Source organism: Chiroxiphia lanceolata, chromosome 1, assembly GCF_009829145.1.
Source record: "Chiroxiphia lanceolata isolate bChiLan1 chromosome 1, bChiLan1.pri, whole genome shotgun sequence".
In the NCBI taxonomy this organism is placed as follows: domain Eukaryota; kingdom Metazoa; phylum Chordata; class Aves; order Passeriformes; family Pipridae; genus Chiroxiphia; species Chiroxiphia lanceolata.
In genome coordinates this window covers 102314408-102332773 of record NC_045637.1, presented here as the reverse complement: position 1 = coordinate 102332773, position 18366 = coordinate 102314408, and the positions used below count along the sequence as shown (strand labels likewise).

The following is an 18366-nucleotide window of genomic DNA, read 5'->3' as shown; positions in this document are numbered from 1 at the left end:
ACACTGCATGAACTTAAGCTGCAGATTTCTTCTTGTCTCCAATTTAGGGAAAAACCTCCAATCTGGGAAACAGAGAGGTGTAATTCAGATTACTCCCTTGTGAAACACTGCAAATCTCCTGCTAATCAGTTTCTCCCGGCCTCTTGTGAATGTTTATTACAGAAGAAGGAAGAGGAGGACTCAAATAGTCTGACATAAATGACATGCAAGGAAAAATAACTACAGGGAAAATGAAAGGCTCTAACAGCATTTTTGTATATGTATGTGTATAGGTACATGGGACTGCTGTCCTCTGTCATTAATGAGAGCTGTGCACGCTGCTGGGTCACACACCAGCAGTAACTTGATCTGCTGTGAATACCTGATCACCTTTCTGCTAAATTAACCAGACAGAGCTTGTGCTGGTTTTATGTTGGCTGCAGGGGAATAGAGAAGACCTCATCTGGTATAAATTCCAACTGTTCAAGCTCCTTAGTGTTTTTTGATGTCCTGACTTTCTATCAACAGAATAGCTTTATACTGAAGTGGTGCGGCTTTTTTGATCCAGTTCTAGAGGCTATAAAGTGAGATTTAATGTCTGTCTGAACTGCAGCCTGATATGGGGTACGATGACAGGAGTAAGGGTGGGAGCACAGTCACCAGCAGTCCCTTCAAAGTATCGTCTGATGCAGTACATGCATTTTATTTGATCAGTTTAGTGGGTGCACAGCTCAGTGTTCCATTCAGAATGAGACTAAGCTGGCAACTGGTATAGACAGATAGATGTGAGAAAGAGATTGAGAGGGGTAGATATAGATAGATATATCACATGAGGTCTTAGTAGGTGAGAAATTCATGCTTTAGATTTCACTAATCTCAGATGTCTCATGTCTAGATATCAAATATGTTGCACTGTATCTTACTGTAAGGGCAAGTGTCCACCATGGACAGATTAAGGCCAGTAAATTGGTTGGACTCCTGACAAGGTTGGAGTCTGCATGCAGGTGGCCAAGAGAATAAACTAGCAGTTCTCAGGGGCCCCTTAATGCCCATGGAATGTTACTGGATTTACAAATGCTGTTGTCACACCTTACCTGGCACAACCTTAACTGGGGATGCTCTGCTAGTAGCATAGTAGTAGAGCACTAACATGTTATGAAAAAGATACTGACAAATGCCCACTAAGCAGTTTTAACTACATGAGGCCAAGAGGAAATTACTTAGATGCTGTTTATCTGTTTTTTTCTATTGCCATTAAAAAAAAGCAAACAAAGCCCTTGTATGTGCATTTGAACTAGGACAATGGACATCCACCAGCTACTGAAATAATTATTTAAGAGACTGGCAAAAAGTCTGAAGGCTGCAAGCTTTCCATGGTATTTGAGAATGCTTTAACTTTAAAATGTTGGCTAGTAGATTTAAGTCTTAGGGAAAAACCTAGTCATTTCCTAGGGGAGTGTCTGAATTCACCTCAGGATATGTCTGTCCAATTCACTGCATCACCAACTAGAAAAAAAAAAAGACATTTTGACGGATCCTTTATCCATGTGATATTCCCCCCTCCCTCCCCCGCCCCCTGACTGACACAACTATACTAGGCAATGATAAAGTAGGGTTGGATATGCTAGGAAAAACTGTCTTCTTTTTAATGATAAAGGTGATTTCATTCAAGGAACTGGTTTAAATTCTGCCAGAGCAGTCTATATAAACTCCATTTCCTGAAGTCGGGCTCGTGATCACACCCTGCAAAATACTGCTAAATCCTTTCACATGTAGTTCAATGACTCAGATAGGAGAGAAGCTGAAACAATTCCCTAGAGAGAGGTTGAAAGTATCCCAGATCATTTAAAGAGGATGTTAATGATGATCTATCTAATTATACCAACGTAAATATCAGCACCATTAGCAATTTCATTTCTTATTATAGCATGGCAAAAAGGAGATAAACAGATTATTTATGCTAGTTCTGTGTGAAATTTATTTTTGTGTCTTTATTGGATGTAGGCTGTTAGAGACACTGTGTTTTTCCCCATATGCTCCCTGCCTGATAATTAATATGTATAGGGTGCTTTTAAAAGCAAACACAGGAAACTCATTCTGCTTGGGTTTTTTAGTGTGTTAATGGTCATATTAAAAAATATCTCAGGCAAAACAGCACCATTTTAAATTTTTTGGAAGAAAAAAATATTCTTCTGAAGAATGTTCATAATAATGAAGTGTTTTAATACAAATATACATCTGAAGTCAGGGAGGGTAAAAGTATCTTGAACAAAACTTTGTTTTTAGGAGATTGAGAGCTCAGACTTTATATGTAAACAGCCCAAAAGTAGAGAATTTTCTGCAGAAAATAATGCTCTTTTTTCTGTGTGTAAAAGCCACCTCTTTGCCTTAGTTTTCCTTCAACAATTACAACAGAGTTTTAAAAAGAAATATATAATCTTTACAAATAAGGGTAGAAGGGGATACTGGGTTTTGATCTATTTAATTTTATTATACAGCATTCAAAAAAACCTAGTGATGAATATAATATAAATAGCTAGATTAGTTAGATTAGACATTCAGAGAAATAGGAGGGTGGATAAAAGATGAGTATCTTTCTACTGCTAGAGTAGAAAGATAATCCTGATCACTGGGGATCAGTCATTCTTCCACTGAAATCTAGCAAGATCCCCAGTGTTAGTAGAAGAAGGAGAAAGACACAAAGCTCCCTTGCTACGGACCACCAGGACAAATTATGAATATCAAGTCTGTGAAGGGCTACAACAAGCATCCTTAGAAGATTCAGACTCTTGAGTGAGGGTTGTTACTTTGAAAAATTTAGATATTTGCTGATAAATTTCCATTTTTTTCAATAGCAATAATAACAAACAAAAATCCAAATAATGAAAGAATCTAAAGCTACTACTTTACACTAGTATGCAGTGGTACATCAGTTTATAATTTCTTTCAAAACTAAGAGATTCCACCCAATTAGTTCTTTCCCTACTTGGGCCCCATCCCATTTGCCTTCCCTACACCAATTCCCTGTTAGTAACTGCAGAAAAGGTTTTTGCCCTGACATTTATATCCTTCCCAAATGTGGTCACTTCCATCAGCTCTTCATCCCACCCGAGGCCGTGTACCTTTCCCTGTGCCCCCAGCTGCAACTTCTGCAGACTTTGAGGATTTTGACATGGTACCACCTCATACACCTCTTTTTTTCCTCACCAGGCACCTCTCTGCTGTATGAGGCAGCCATGCAACAAGGGGTATGCATACGTGGGAACAAAATGCACTGGCCAAGTTCTCTTGTGATGGATATTGCATAAATGACCAGAAATCGGTGCCATTGCTCCCTAAAGAGAGTAAAAGAAGCTTAGAGTATCCAAGACCCTTCAGCTAAGCAAAATGAAAATGGGCAGCTCTGTTCAGGGAGGTGCCTTTCTTAGCACCTTTCATGTCTGATTCAGAGGAATCATACTTGAAAGATGCAATAGCAGGACAAAACCTACAAATTAATAAAATATAATGATTTTTCCACACATCTGGATTGCCCTTCCAAGAGAAACTGACCTCCGAGATTTGTCTGTGATGTTGCCCTGCAAATAGGAATTGGCTTTTGCAGAAGACCTGTTGAGTTTCTTTTATGCTCTTCATTGTCAAGGTGTTGAAACACAATGTGTTTCAAATGGCACCCACTCGAAGTTTGTTTTTATTTTCTGCTTGGCCATGCAGACAGGCTCAGGCAGAAACCTCAGTTGTTGTTCCCGTGTTTCCCTTCTCTCAAGGCTCTCACTGCTCAGAAATGCATTAGGAATCTATTTTTCATCAGTAAAGCTTTAAGCATTCTATCGGTTCTTTAGTTTATAATTTTTTTTGTCTGTCTTAATGTTGACACGAGTTGAGTGTAGAGAAATGTTTGGGATTCTTTTATCTTAAATCAGAAATAGATGTCGTGAACAGAACTGGTGTGAATCATATTAAAAAAACAAAACAAAACAAGAACAAACAAGCAAAACAAATCCCAAACCCCCCAAATAAATATGAAATATTGTTTTATGATACAAGAAGATGTCCAAACATACAGGAAACAATTTTTTCTTTAAAAAATCTAAGAGGAATACTGGCTTGAAGGGCCAGCCTCAACTTAAAATCATGCCCCCATTTGAGAGTCTTTTCTACCTATTATTCAAAGCAGTATCTTAACATCAGCAATACTGAATTATAAATGGTTAAACAAACAGGATTTTCCACATTAATTTGTTTCTTTTATAAAGTAACGTTTTGTATGTTGGTTAATTTCCCCTGTTGCTTTTAAGGGCTTTCATTATACAAAGACGAAAAAAAAGTTCAAGAAAATTGATTGCAAAAGTAGAAAGGAATAGGCAATAGGCAGAAAATGAGAGAAGGGTATCATGGGCTGAAGGAATCATATTGCTCTTAAACAGACCTGTAAAGGGACCAGAGGTTTGCCTAATTATTCTGTACACCACCACCCCCCTAGTACATATATATGTACCAGGGGGTGGTATAAATGCTACATATGGTGCATACATATGGCGGTATATATAGTATGTATACCTAAATCAAAACATCCACAGTACCATATTACCATTATCGTATATTATGAAACAGCTACCATTTTCCTAGGGATATGAGATTGGAAAAGGAACTCATGTAAGATGACAAAATTTGGAAGAATATCAGCTCTTTGTATTCAGATCCTGCTGTCGCACACTCTCCTTCCCGCGCAGCGCTGCGCCTGTCAGCAGTATCAGTTGGGCAACCAAGGGCTGCTCCTTCTGAGCAGGGGCAGATTTTCCTGTTGGTATGTGGTGAAATTGCTGGCTATGGAGTCACGGCACCAGGTCACATGCTGTCATCCTGTGTCCTAGTACTCCCCTCTAACTCACCCTAGTGCATGTGAGTCAGGTGTTGGTGACCTGCTGGCCCAGATGTTCCTGGCAGCTTGGATGATATGCACCTCTCACTCACCGTGAAAGCTACTGTACCTGCCCTGAAAGTCAGGGTGTGCTGACCTGGTGCTGTAAAACCTGAATAAATAAATCCCTGGGATTGCCAGAGCAATTAGCCTTACCATGCCAGGGACATCCTTATAGGCATCTCTCCAAAGCTTCTTCTTTGCACCTAGAGAAGATTTCCAGGTGAAAGAAAACCTGAAACAAACAGTGAGTCAGGAAATTTGGGTTGAAGTAGCTTTTGCATCAGGCAAGATCGCTTCCTTTTTGTTTCTGGAAAAACTCATTGACCAAGTCACCTCAAACCACAAATACCTGCAACCTTGTTTTGTAACAAAATTAATGTTTTCTATGGTGAGACCAAGGGATGCTTTATGAAATGCATGGCATCAAAGACCAGTCTTTCACTTTCACCTAGAAAACGGGAAGGTGTCTTGTCAGGATGTATTATTTCCCGAAGGATGGACATATTGGAACAAATGGCATCCTAGTTCCTGCTATTTCTGAACCGCAGTGTGCATTGCTGTGGGAGACCTACCCGCAGGGAGCCCGGGGCGGGAGGAGGATGGGAATGAAGGACAAGGAGGAAGGCAGCGGAGAACCCTGTTTTGCAGGGTGAAGGCCAGAGGAGCCGGCAGGGTGCTGGGGAGGCTGGCAGGTCGGCTGGGACAGAAGGAGCAGACGAAGGCATCACCGCCACCTTTCCCCTCGCCCAAGCACTTGCATTTTTTCTCCGAAAGCGCTGTTTTTCAGTGTCACATGGCTTAAGTGAAACTTTCCTTGAAGTCCTCCAGTCAAGTCAGCCCGCGGCGCCAGAACAAACGGGAGCCCAGAAGCCGCGGCACGCAGCAAAAACCCACCCGGAGGGCACGTTTTCCCCGCAAAAGCCCTGAATTTTTGGGGGGCGGGAGAGAGGGGGATACAAGTCATGGGTGTGCGGGAAACGGGGCTGCAGATGCAGGCTGAGCTGAAGGATGGATCAGGAGAGGAGGAGGAGAAGGAGGAGAGGGACGAAGCGCGACCCGAGGCGGAGAGGGGCAGCTCCGGGGGGGGGCCCGTCGTCGCCCCGCGCTGCCTCCTGGCTGTGGGCGGGGTGTCGCCGCCCTTGGGCCGCCGCCGGGGCGGGCCGGGCCGGGCCGGGGGGTATGGCGGGGGAGGAGGAGGAGGAGGAGGAAGAGGGGAGCGGGGGTGTCATGCCGAGAGCGCGCGTCGCAGCCCGCCAGGCCGCGGCCCGACCCGCACCCCGGGGCGCAGCCCTCCGCCCTCCGCCGCTCCCCCAGGACAGCGGCCCCGCTCCCCGCCCGGCCCGGGGCACCCGCGCCCCGGGCAGCAGCCAGCCGCGTCCCCAGCGGGCGGAGGGAAGGGGGGAAGGAGAGCGGAGCCCTCTCCACCGCTCAGAGGAAGGGGAGGGAAGGGGGAAAGTTTAGCTGAGGGTGTTTGAATCGGGAGTTATCCCTAAAGAGCCTTTCCCCTGCTCTGATCCAGAGGGCAGCGCCGGGAGGAGGGGGCGGCGACGGCGAGCAGCCCCGCAACATCTGTAGAACTTGAAGGAAGCGGTTGAGAGGAGCGCGCGAGAGAGAGGAAAGCGAGAGGGACAACTTTTCCGACACGTGAGTATCTCGGCGCGATGTGTTTGTTCCCCTCCTTTGGTGGCTGCTCCGAGCCAAAACAATGCGGGGCGGCGGCGGGGCCGGAGGGGACGGGCGGGACGGGACGGAGGGGTCCCCCCTTCCCTTCGAAAACTGTTTGGTACCAGACGGTGGATTTCTGGGGATATTTTTTTCTTTTGCTCCCTCTCTTCTTCTTTTTCTTCTTCTTTTTCTTCTCCTCCCCCCCGCTCTTTTTGTTGAACCAAATCAGAAATGTCAGTCAGTGCGAGTGAGTCAGAAGGGATCAGATTACAAGATCACTGAAACTGATGTCGGACCCGCGCACACACACCCCCACACGGAGGCAGAGGCGCGGGCTGCTCCCCGCGGGAGGCGGGCAGGGATAAAACAACCACCAACAACACCCGCCGGCCCTCCTCTGCCGCCTGCGTCCCGCCTGTGCCCCGTCCCGTCCCCCTGCCCCCGCGGGATGCCCGCCGGCTGCGGCGGGGGCCGGCCCCGCTAGCTGCGGCGGCGAGGAGCGGCGCGGGGGCGAGCGGGCGGCCCCGGCCCTCGCCCATGGGCAGCGCGGGGGCTCGGCGGCAGCGGCGGCGGCAGGTACGTACCTACTTGGGCGAGAAGTTCTTTGTTCCCCTGGCTCTGCTCCGGGCCACTTTCTTCTCGCCTCCCAGCTCTCCGGCCCCGCTCCCGGCCCCCTTCCCGCTTCCCTAACTTGGAGGCGGAGGGCAGGGGGGAGCGAGGTGTCTAACCCCCAAAATGGCTGTCACGGAGCGCGGGAGCCGAGGACGTGGGGTGCGGGGAGAGGCGGGGGCAGTCCCCGCGCCGGGCCGGGCCGTGCTCGGCCGTGCGCGTCCCGCGGCGGAGCTGCCGATGTACGGGTGGCAGCTGTTGTTTTATTTCCACTCCCTTCCTTCTCCTCGCCCCCTTTCCCCGAGCGGCTCCCGGACGTTTTCATGCCCGTGCGGCAGGAGGCCGGCCGCAAACTTCGCAGGGGGAGAGGCGAGAGGAGCGGGGCAGAAAGCGCTGTCACATTTGGCGGATCGCAGGGGCGCCCGGGGCGGCAGTCACTCCCCGCCGGCTGCGCCCTGCGGGCAAGGGGACAGTCGGGTCCCGATCGGGAGCGGGGTGCGGGGGTGCCGGCGCCTCTCTGTGCCGCTCCGTGCAGCCGCTGGAACGGGGTCGGGCTGGGGAGCGGGGCGCCGGGCCGGGCCGCGGCGGGAGGAGCGGGGCGGCTGCCCCAGGGGAGCTCCTCGGCACCGCGGCCCGGCCGTGCGCCGCCCAACTTCGGAGGGTGGGAGCAGAGCGTGTCCGCCGCCGTTCCGATTGTCCCGTGAAGTCGGTGGGGTGCTGGCGCCCGCTCCCCAACCCGCGCACCACGTGAAGAAAAAAGGTAAAAGGAAACACACGCCCCCCGCTCCCCACCTCACTCCCCAATTTTGTTTTTAACCCTCTGGTGCGTAGTTTTGATCCGGGCCTGCGGGTACGGTGTCCGTGGCTTTCTGCCAGTTTGTATGTAGATATATTTATGTAAAACATTTTCTCCCAGCTCTTTGCCAGCTGTTCCACATTTTCCAGCTGCCACTTCAGTTTGAAATGATGGACTGTACGGATCTGAAAGAGCCTTTTAGTCAGAGGTATGGATAGCTGTCCGTTTGATACACAGTGTCACGTTTTAGAGGCTGCTTCACTAAAGGCGTATTAAGTAGCAACCCTCTGCAAAATGCTGGTCGCTGTCGTGCCCCTGATAGTTCCCGCTTCATCTACAAGGGTCAATAAACGTGATTTTTTAAGCTTCAGCTTGTAGACTTCGTTTCTTTTGTGTGCGTGCTACAGAAAAAGTTGGAAGCAAAATTTTTCAGAGGCCTTGAGATATATGGCTGATTAAATCGACAAACATTTTTAAGAGGGCATAGCTGCCTCTCTCTGTGTGATGTAGGTATATGTTTTGAAACCGTTTAAGTCAGTGGAATAGTGAGAAATCACTATGTTTCTCTGTGTTACAAAATTGTTTTTGATGTGGTGTTCAGCGGGATTATGGATTGAAATGTGCAAGAACTGGCCTTAAGTAGTTTGAATATTTGTGCAATTGCATTGTAATTTGGAAAGGTGCCTCACTGATTGATTCCTATAATTATTTCATTTAGATCCTTTATTAAAAATTAATAATGATCTGACAGTTTCTTAATTATATATGTCATGATTATTTTGAAGGAAGACGAATACAGTGTTTTAAAAGTAAAGTAACCTTAAAGTGTAAAAATTGCTGTGTCTGCACCACCGTATTTCAGTTGAGGAAATATATATTAAAAGTAATGGTGAATGAGTTTGGCAATGTAAACTGTAGGCAGCCTCTTGAGAGTTTGTTTATATAATGAAGGTTTGGGTTTAACTAGCTAGTATGTAAATACTTTCAGTTTGGTGTATAGCCCAATTCTAAAAGCATAAATAATAGTAATTATGAGAGAAGGCTATTTTAAGGAGGGGGGATTATTTCTTTAAAAGCAGGATTATGTGATTTTGAATGAGTAGGAAGAATGAGTAAGAAAAGGACTGTCTCAGTGTATGTATATTCTTTTAAGCAGCAGTGGAAGTAAAATGATTGCTTAAGGTGCCCAAATGAATGCACTCTTGACTTCTGATAATAGCATATGTTTTTCAGTAGAACATGCTGTTTTCCAAAGCATTTCTATGGAAGTACTGCAAAACAAAGACATCACTTGCATTTTCCTGCTTAAGTGGAGTAAACGTTTTTTTGCTTGAGAAGACATACTGTGGCCAAGACAGCATTTTACTGCTATAATCTTCAGTCGTGAAAGATTGTTCATTTTCAAACACAAAACCAATTTGTAACTAAGAAATTAAAATATCAATAGTTATAAATAATGTTTTTCTGAATAGTTTTTTGAGAAACCAAAATAGTCAAGTTTTGAGATATTATAATTTGTTCACCTTGCAGATTACTTAGCTTTTGAAGAAGATAAATGTATGCATTGATAGTGACCCATGAAAGTTTCAGTTACACTTCCTGCCTCGTTTTTAGAAAGCTATTTCATTACCTGCACTCCCCTAGTGTGTTTGAATTTCTTCCTGTGTGTTAAAGGAAGGAATGGCATATTTTTATGTTGCGGAGTCTAGTGAAAAGTTAGTCATTTTTGCCTGGTAAGTAAGGAATGTGATGGTTATTAAAGTAGAGTTTATTTGGAGTTGTGGAAGGAAGCAGTTTAATGATCAGTGTTGCGTGCCTTCAACTATATGAAGACAGTAACGCACAAAGAAAAAGCAGACTTGAAGGAAAAGTGAATCAACGAGTCATGAAATCCTCAGGAAAACCATAGTAATGGAATGTTAATGCTTTTAGACTATAGTAGATTACCTTAAAAGTCAGGCTTTTCTTCTTTATGCAATTGTTGTAAATCCCTAGCTAAAGAATACTTTGAAGAAGGCTTTAGTTTTTCTGGCACTCATATTCTGTAGTAATTCTGGTTGTTTTGGAAGATTCAGGATATTTTCTGCCAACTTGCAGTTAAGCAATTAAAATGCTAAAATGGCTACAGAGGAAGCTTTTTACTCAACAAAAGGTTCAGCTGTAATAATGATTTCAAGTTGTCTTTTAACCACAGGTTTTATAGACCTCCTCCCTTTAGACTTTGTCATTTTTATAATGGAATTGATTTGTTATACTTTAAAATCAAATAAAATGAGACAGAATAAACAAAAATAGGGCATGGGTGCTGCTGCAAACTTTTCAAGTTCTTTCAGTGCATTTTTCATCTTTACTTTTATTTGATAGGTCTGTGAAATAGAGCTGTAGACTGGCAGACTTTAAATGAAATTTCACACTTTGATGATTTTTTTTTAAACTTTGATATATTGACAGCAAAAGGAGCTGCAAAGCTTTTATATAACTTGAGCAGTAACGCCAAGCAGCAGTCAAACGTCTCTATGCATTTGTGTTTAACTGCAGAAGAAAAACATGTCCATGGGCAGTAGAGGGTTCTTATCAACTCCCTAATCCCAGATCCCAGCAAACCTTGAGGGCATGCCTCAGATCTTGCTGAAATCATTGTAGACTCTCACAGTTTGCAGATTAAATATGCTATGTGTTCCTGGCTCCAACAACAGTTTTATGAGCTCACTAAGCTTCCTGTTTTAAGATCCTTTTCTGAAGTTTTTAGGAGCTGCTAAAGGCGATGCTGTCTATGGCAAGTGCTACTTGTTAATTTAGGGACACTTTAGATATTTCATTCTGTCGGTAAAAAGAGCCAAAATTACTATTTTCAAATTGGAATTCGAGTTACACTGGAAAAAAAAAAGGAGCTCCTTTAAAGAGGGATTCTGTTGTTTTAATGTGTTTGTCAGTACAGAAGGTGACAAAGTTTATAGGAGGCTTGATTTGTTTTATGGGGGCTTGACTTTGACCAGACTCTTTAAAATGAGGCTTTTTCAGTTGTAATTCTAAGCACAATGCAGCTTTTAGTACATAATTTCTGAGCCTCTTTTAACCAATTGTATTTGTAGCAGCTCATTAAACATACCTTTGAAGTTCTCATTCTCCTTTAAGTCTCAAAGAAGGGAAAATGTATTTTGCCAAGAATGAATTTCAGTGAATCAGGTAGTTAACCCTGGGATTTGTTGACCCTTCTAAATGAATGGTATTGCACTTCACATTCCAGGTCTGGTCTTTTCTAGCTGCTAAATAGTTAACTCTTATATTTTATTCACTGTAATAATGTTTATGTATTTGGTGTAATAGTTTTAATTAAAAAGGAAAATACTTATTGTCCAGCAACATGGGTCATGTTATTCCCAAGAGAACTTGAGCCAATTTTGCACTTAAAGGTTATTCAATGAATGAAATTTTGAAAGCCCATTTGTCAAGGTACTGCACAGTTTCTGTTAGTTTTCAACCCCCAAATTCATTGTCCGCGTGGCCCAGTCATTAGTCAGCAGTGTATTATGCTGCCTTCAAGCAATGCTGCCCAGCACTTCTTTGCACCATTATAGCTCTAAAAGTGTACTCTGCCGACTGGTAGAATTACTGCTCTGATTTCCGCTTGGCTGGTTTTGAGGTAAGTCCCCTCCCTACCTTGCAGCTCACTCTAATCCCTGCTTTCTCTTAAGGCTGCTTTCTGCAGAGATTTAGGGGAAAACTTTCTTAAAGATTGTGCTGGCATCATAGTGTGGTTTTGTTGTGGTATACACTGTACATGTAAATTGTACTTGCCTTATCTTGAAAGCGTATTATATTGGCTGCTGATCTGAAGAGTTGGTTTCTCTGTCTCTTTAAGAACAAAACAAGAAATGAAGACAATACACTAATGTTAAAAACGCCTGCAAGGTTAGTTAGATTACAAGGGACAAACCAATTGGGATAGAATGTGTTTGTCTAAATAGTTGCTGAGTGTCAGAACTGATAATATCAGAATTCACTGCCTGGAGATCTGATTGAATAATTTTCTTAGCTGAAGTTTCCACTCTTATGTCAAGTTATTTTTTGCACTGATTACCAAGAAGATTAAGCTTTTTTTTTTTTTTTTTGCATGGTCAAAATGCTGCTGTATTTTTTTTTTGGTACCTGATATTTAGTTCAGGGCTAAAGTACTCATCTAACCTTTTGATGGTTTAGAGATGAACCTCCCCCAACAGCGTTTGCTGCTTTGTATGATACTATGTTTTTTTCGCATACAAATCTGTTAATGTCACGAAAATCAACTCCGTGTAAAGAATACATCATCCAGCTGCTGAGAGAATGAAGCCTTCATTAGATAAGATGTATGAATACCTGAAACCAAAGAGTCAGAAACACAGATCAAGTTAGTGTCAGTTCAGTACGCTGTTCTGAACCCTGTATATTAAAATGAAATTCTAGCACTACCGATTCTTTAGTATCAGGATGTGGTTTGGTGTGGTTTTGCTTGGCTCTTCAATTCACTATGGATGCTTTTTTCTGTGAAAATAAGACAGCTGTATAATTCTATGATTATGTTATTTGAACAGGGATAGTGGATTGTGGAATGTGCATTTGTAATGCAGCAGTTCAGAGTTGTGCTGTTGTGTTTTGTCAAGTTACAAAATCGTGAAGGAAGGAATCATGATACAGTTTTACTGCTACTGTGAGACAGGTGTAAAACCTAAAGTAAACTGTAAAAGCTGAAGATAAAGTTTTATAAAGTACCTTTTACACTTGAAGTTCTTCCTGGATATATGGAGTTTTTCTAGCTCTTTTACGTGTTAAAACATCTGTGTTGGGTTAGAATGTGAAATTCTGGATGAAGGCATCCCTTAACCTGAGAGTATGCTGAGGAGATAAACAGGCTTCCTGGAATGGGACTGTGATCAAAACATTGCACTTTCAAAAACATTCTACTTGATTCCTTTGATCTTGTTTTAAAATGCTAATTGTAAAATATGGAATACGATCTTTTCTTCTTTGATTTGCATATCATAAGTTGGGAACAGAAGGCACATCTTTGCAATAGATATATATTAAATACATTCTTCCTTGAGCTCAGTTCCTGTATAGATTGACACTGATATATAGATCTAGTTTTGATTCTAAGGAAACTTTCATCTGTTGGGATTGATGAGATAAAGTAAAAAGTGTGAAGAAAGTGGTCATTTCACTGGAATGTTTAACTCCAGTGCTGGAAATCAAGAGTATTTCTGCATTTTTCTGTGGCAGTTGTAGTCAATTCTTACTTGACTAAGTAAGTGATGCAAAGCACAGCCATTACAGATGTTTGTAATTTGCTTAACCAAGCTGTTTGTCGACAAGAAGGGAAGGAAGAAAACAGCCTGTATTGTCACCATAAGTATTCCTAGTGCTAATAGGAGTATCAGCAGAGGAAGTCATAGGGTATGTTATCCACGCAGCAAATCTTGCTGGCTGTCCCCTTTGCTGTCCTCTCAGAATACTCCTGGCCTTTCAGATCTTGAGCATATGAATGAAACTAATTTCAGGTTTCATAAAACAAATGTTTTACCAAAGGAAGTTATTGTCATTTGTTTTGGATTTAGTGCTGCTGAATTTCTGAATAAAGATAGAGGCAAAAATTTAGTGTAGACTTGGTTGGGAAGTTTGAGGTGTCACTGCTCATTTTAACCTATTGCTACAAACAGTACAGTCCAAAGGAGATTTTTTCATACCCGCCTGTGCTAGTTCTTTTGCTGCTAATCTTGCTTTGACATAATAATTAGAGTTTTTCCTGCTGCAGAGTTTGAAGCAAAAGGACATGTAGGAAATTAAGACTGCAAAAAAAGCAGTAACACAGCTTACTCTGTATTTTTTAGCAATATTAGGCTGCTTAATTGGAAAGAGTTCTGATTGCTTCAGGATAAGAGCATTACTGGTTTTAAACACACCCCCTCCCCAAATATGTTTACACATTTGAAGGCTTGAAAAATATGTGACACTTTATATTTTTTAAGAAATAACCTTTATTCTTTCCATTGATAGTTTGTAAGAGAGTCAAAAAGGAACAAGGAAACTCAAGACCATGTGCTTAAAATAACACATGCTTAGATGCAGAGTTAATGACTTAATTTGTTTGTTTTGTTTTGGTGGTGGGGTTGTTTAGTTTGGTTTTTTTTTTTAATTTTAAAGTTCAGTTCCTTATTCTAAAAGATTCTTGGATAATGGACGGATTATAAAATTTTAATTCAGAGGATACATCATATCTGAAATGTAGAGCCACTAAGATGTGCTTTAAGTTTGGGCTCTGTGTTGCATGTTTCGTGTTCCCAAACAGCAGATTCTGTGAGGGATGGACTAGTTGGATATGGACAGTATGACCTGGATCCTTCATCCATTAAGTTCTATTTACTGGGTAAGAAAACACGAATAATTTCTTTCCTGGTGGAAAGCTGTTTTATGTAGATACAGAGTTTAACCTGTTGGAAGTAATAGTAAAAACATTTAATTGGGGTTATTTTTAACAGCTTTCTAAATCCCAAAAACAAAAGTAGAGATAATCTACTGTTAGGAGTGTGTGGGTGATGTGTATTAAAAGCAACTGATGTGCTGCCCCAGTAGAAAGTGCCACTTATTGATCTTATTGTTTACGGGTATGTTTTAAATATTTTCAGAACTTTTGGTAATTGAGTTTATCTGTAAAAGCAACATGTCAGAAAATGTAATTCCTCTGGAGTCGAAAAATTCTTTCAGTATATGCCATGGAATAGTTTCTCACTTAGGATCTTAATCACGAGGATGCTAATAGCATTGCTTTGCCTAGCTGATTGCCTTCGTGTTTGTGATCCTCTGTTACTGTTGCCACAAGCTATTTAACCTATCAGGAACAGATCAGACCATCATTAACTAGGCTTTAGGTCTAGTTGTTTTTCAGTCTTTATGGGGGGGAAGAAATCAAAGGAATGTAACACAGGAAAAGACTGCAGATAGTAATAACTTTGGAAAGATCGTATTAATATGTGTCCCTTAGCTTGGGTTATTTTTAAAAATAATTTCAAGCAACAGATCTGCCTGATTCTGTCAAGGGGGTTTTGTTGTTCTTTCTTTTTCTTTCTTTTTCTTTCTCTCTCTCTCTCCCTCCTTCTCTCTCCCTCCTTCTCTCTCCCTCCTTCTCTCTCCCTCCTTCTCTCTCCCTCCTCTCTTTCCCTCTCTCTCTCTTTCCCTCTCTCTCTCTTTCCCTCTCTCTCTCTTTCCCTCTCTCTCTCTTTCCCTCTCTCTCTTTCCCTCTCTCTCCCTCTCTCTCTCTCTCCCTCTCTCTCTCTTTCTCCCTCTCTCTCTCTTTCTCCCTCTCTCTCTCTTTCTCCCTCTCTCTCTCTTTCTCCCTCTCTCTCTCTTTCTCCCTCTCTCTCTCTTTCTCCCTCTCTCTCTCTTTCCCTCTCTCTCTCTCTCTCTCTCTTTCCCTCTCTCTTTCTCTTCTTAGCATTTTGAAACAGGTTAAGAAGTATGCAATCAGCAACTAGTGCATTTATAGATCATGCATGTAATTTTTCCCCTCAACTTCTTGATTGTTGGTTGTAGTTTTATAAATGGTGGATGTAACATTATTTGTGCTCTTTATATTGGTCTTAGTCTTACTGTGACCAGTTGTCTCAACAGGGAAGAACCTGAACAAAATTTGCCCAGGCGTAGTTAATGGGAGTTGCAGAATTCTGGTTTAGCTTACAAAGAATTGGGAAAGGATAAAACTATTTAAAAAATATATGGTATTTAGGTTAGTTCCTACAGCTATTGCAAAAATGGTGTGATATACCAAGAAGTTAATGTTACAACTGGAAGATATTTCTTAAAATGTCTGAGCACTCGTGCATTTTTCAGCAAGTACTGTCAGGGGTTACTTTGTCAGTGCGGCTTTGCCAGCAGATTTAATAGAAAGCAATGCTGAAATCTAGGAGGGTTTTGGAAGTTAAATGTACCTGAATCAAGCCGGTATAAATCAGTGTGAAATAGCTCCTGTATAATAAATTGTCTCATGTAAATTTTGCATTTGAATGTATCTGAATAAGATGCATTTTTTTTATCCTTAAATAATCCCAAGGAATGGTGTAACCCATGTTGATAAATTTGATAAAGAGTCCTTTATGGTTGAGAGAGACTGTAATTTCCTGATTGTTCTTCATGCCTCCCCTTGTGTTTTTCACTTTCATACAGTTGTGCTGTTCAAGATGCATTGTATTCCCAAAGACTGCTTCCAGTAGTGTGGATCAAAGTAGTACCTATGAACACTCTAACTACCCAGAGTCATTTCTGAAAAATTAAACATGCTATGTTTGCTTGCACACTGATTGGGGCACTCTGGTTGCTGATAGCAATCAGTATGAACTTCCCTACTGCTGATGTAATGATGATGAATGCTGTGACACTGCTATTTCAGACAGCTCTTCTCAGTGGATGCAAAACACTTGTTAATGAATTGAATGCAACTACAGCAGCATCAAGTAAAACAGGGAAAGGATTTACTTGGTTTTTTGTTTGGTGGTTTTGGTTTTTTTTAACCCAACACATTAAAAGATATCCCTCAAAAATTAAAAATAAACGAAATAAATGCAGAAGGTTTAAGTTTGCAAGAAACATAAACCATTCTGACATGCAAATTGAGAATTTTAGATGCTTACACTTCAGCACTTAGACCAAAGGAAGTAGTGTTGTTGAAGTCAGTGAGCCTATTCCTATGAATAAAGATTACATGGTCTGGTCTTTACAACTAATGTATGCAATATAAATAAAATGATTTAATAAGTAGTTCAGAGAGAAGAAGGAGCACAGAGCTGAAGATTTCTTGAAAACGCAAAATCTATGTACAGGAAGGGTCATGTTTCCTGCTCTTCCTGGCACTGGGCTGCACCAGTGGTTTTGGTTAGTTTGCACTGAAAGAAAATGAACAAAAAGATGGTTTTTTTTCTCCCTAGTATATTAATATGATTATTTTTACTACTGTAAGGCACAGTTTTATAATCAACATACATAAGGATTGGAAGTTAAATAATTTCAAGTTGCTTGAAAGAATTCTTCTTTTCAAAACAAGTTTCCAACGTATTGTCATTTGTCGACACTTCTTTTAAAAGAGACAGTTTTCCTCATTCCATTTCATTCCAGTAGCTTGTTCCTAAAATTCCTCCGATATAATATGCAGTTGGTGAAGGTTTACATTTATGTTTTAAAAACACCTGCAGGTTGCTTTTTTGAGAGGGATCAGGTTTAAAATGGGGATCTGGAATTAATTATGCAGTGGGTTCAGGCTTTAGGGAAATTACAGCGTGGTTGAATGGGAAAAAGCCATGAATGTTTGCTTTCAGGAAGGAATGTTTATCCCTCTATTTACCTATGAAAGTTCAGGCTTTTCCCCATATATTGTTATAGTATTTTCTTGCCACTTATATGCACATGGAGATGCTGGATAGCCAGTGGAACTAGCTTTCAGGTTTTTTGAAAGTGGAGCTTGCTGCAGAATAGATACAGACTGTCTCAGGCCTGGGGGTAGGAACAGGGAAGTCACTGACCCACATGCTGGAGAGAGCCATGTACACCCTAACCTAAGCCACTTTATGTTTGAATGTGGATACAATGTCAGGCTGTCTGCTTTTTAGAATGCTTTTTGATAGGAGTTAACAACCAGTGGAAAAACATCTTTACATTGTATTGGGCATTTTCTCTTTTTTGGTGAACTGTAATTCCCACATCGCAGCACAATTTCTGAGAGAAAATAAAAATCACAGCCAAAATTAAGGAGAATGATTCTTGAAGATATGCATGTCTGGTGTGTGTTTTCAACATAGTCTTAAGGAAAACAAAGATTTTGGGGGCACCATATTGATTTTCAGTTGACTGCTTCCCTATTGGCAAAACATACCAAACCACATACATCTGATTGTTAATCCTGCCAGCTCTCCTGGTTTTCCTTACTTTCCCTGCCATGTAGTTGATACAGCACTGGAGTGTAGCTGGCTCTGCAGGAATTCTTGCAGGGGCCCATGCCCCATGTGTGTGGGTTGGGAGCAGAGGAAGGAAGACACAGGAGGAAAGACCTGCAGTGCCAGGGCCATTGCCTTGTGGTGCACAGTGTAGAGCTGAGTAAGAAAGTTTACTCCGGCAGTGTTCCCTCTTCCATGCTGACATGAATAAAAGCAGCTTTCTGGATGTAAACTAAGCAGACACGAAACAGAACAGGTACCAAGAGCAGATGTTTATATCAGTTCTTGGCCAATTTTGCAATTTCTGTCCAAAAACTTAAGTGCTACTTAAGCCTCTGTTCTGTATCTTTTTCCGCAGTAGATAGCATAAAAAAGTGATAGAGAGTGATGGGAAGTGTGGAATTATGTCTGCTAGTCTTTCGTCCATTAAAGAAGATGAC

The 18366-nt window shown here is 42.0% G+C and overlaps 1 protein-coding gene across 1 annotated transcript in view; it reads left to right on the top strand.

The window, feature by feature from the left end:
• Positions 1-7119: 7119 nt before the first annotated feature.
• Positions 7120-18366, top strand: part of GLI3 (GLI family zinc finger 3) — a 208914-nt gene continuing 197667 nt past the window's right edge. The window contains 1 exon segment of the mRNA XM_032691538.1: positions 7120-7144. The gene's annotated coding sequence lies outside the window, so the exon portion shown is untranslated.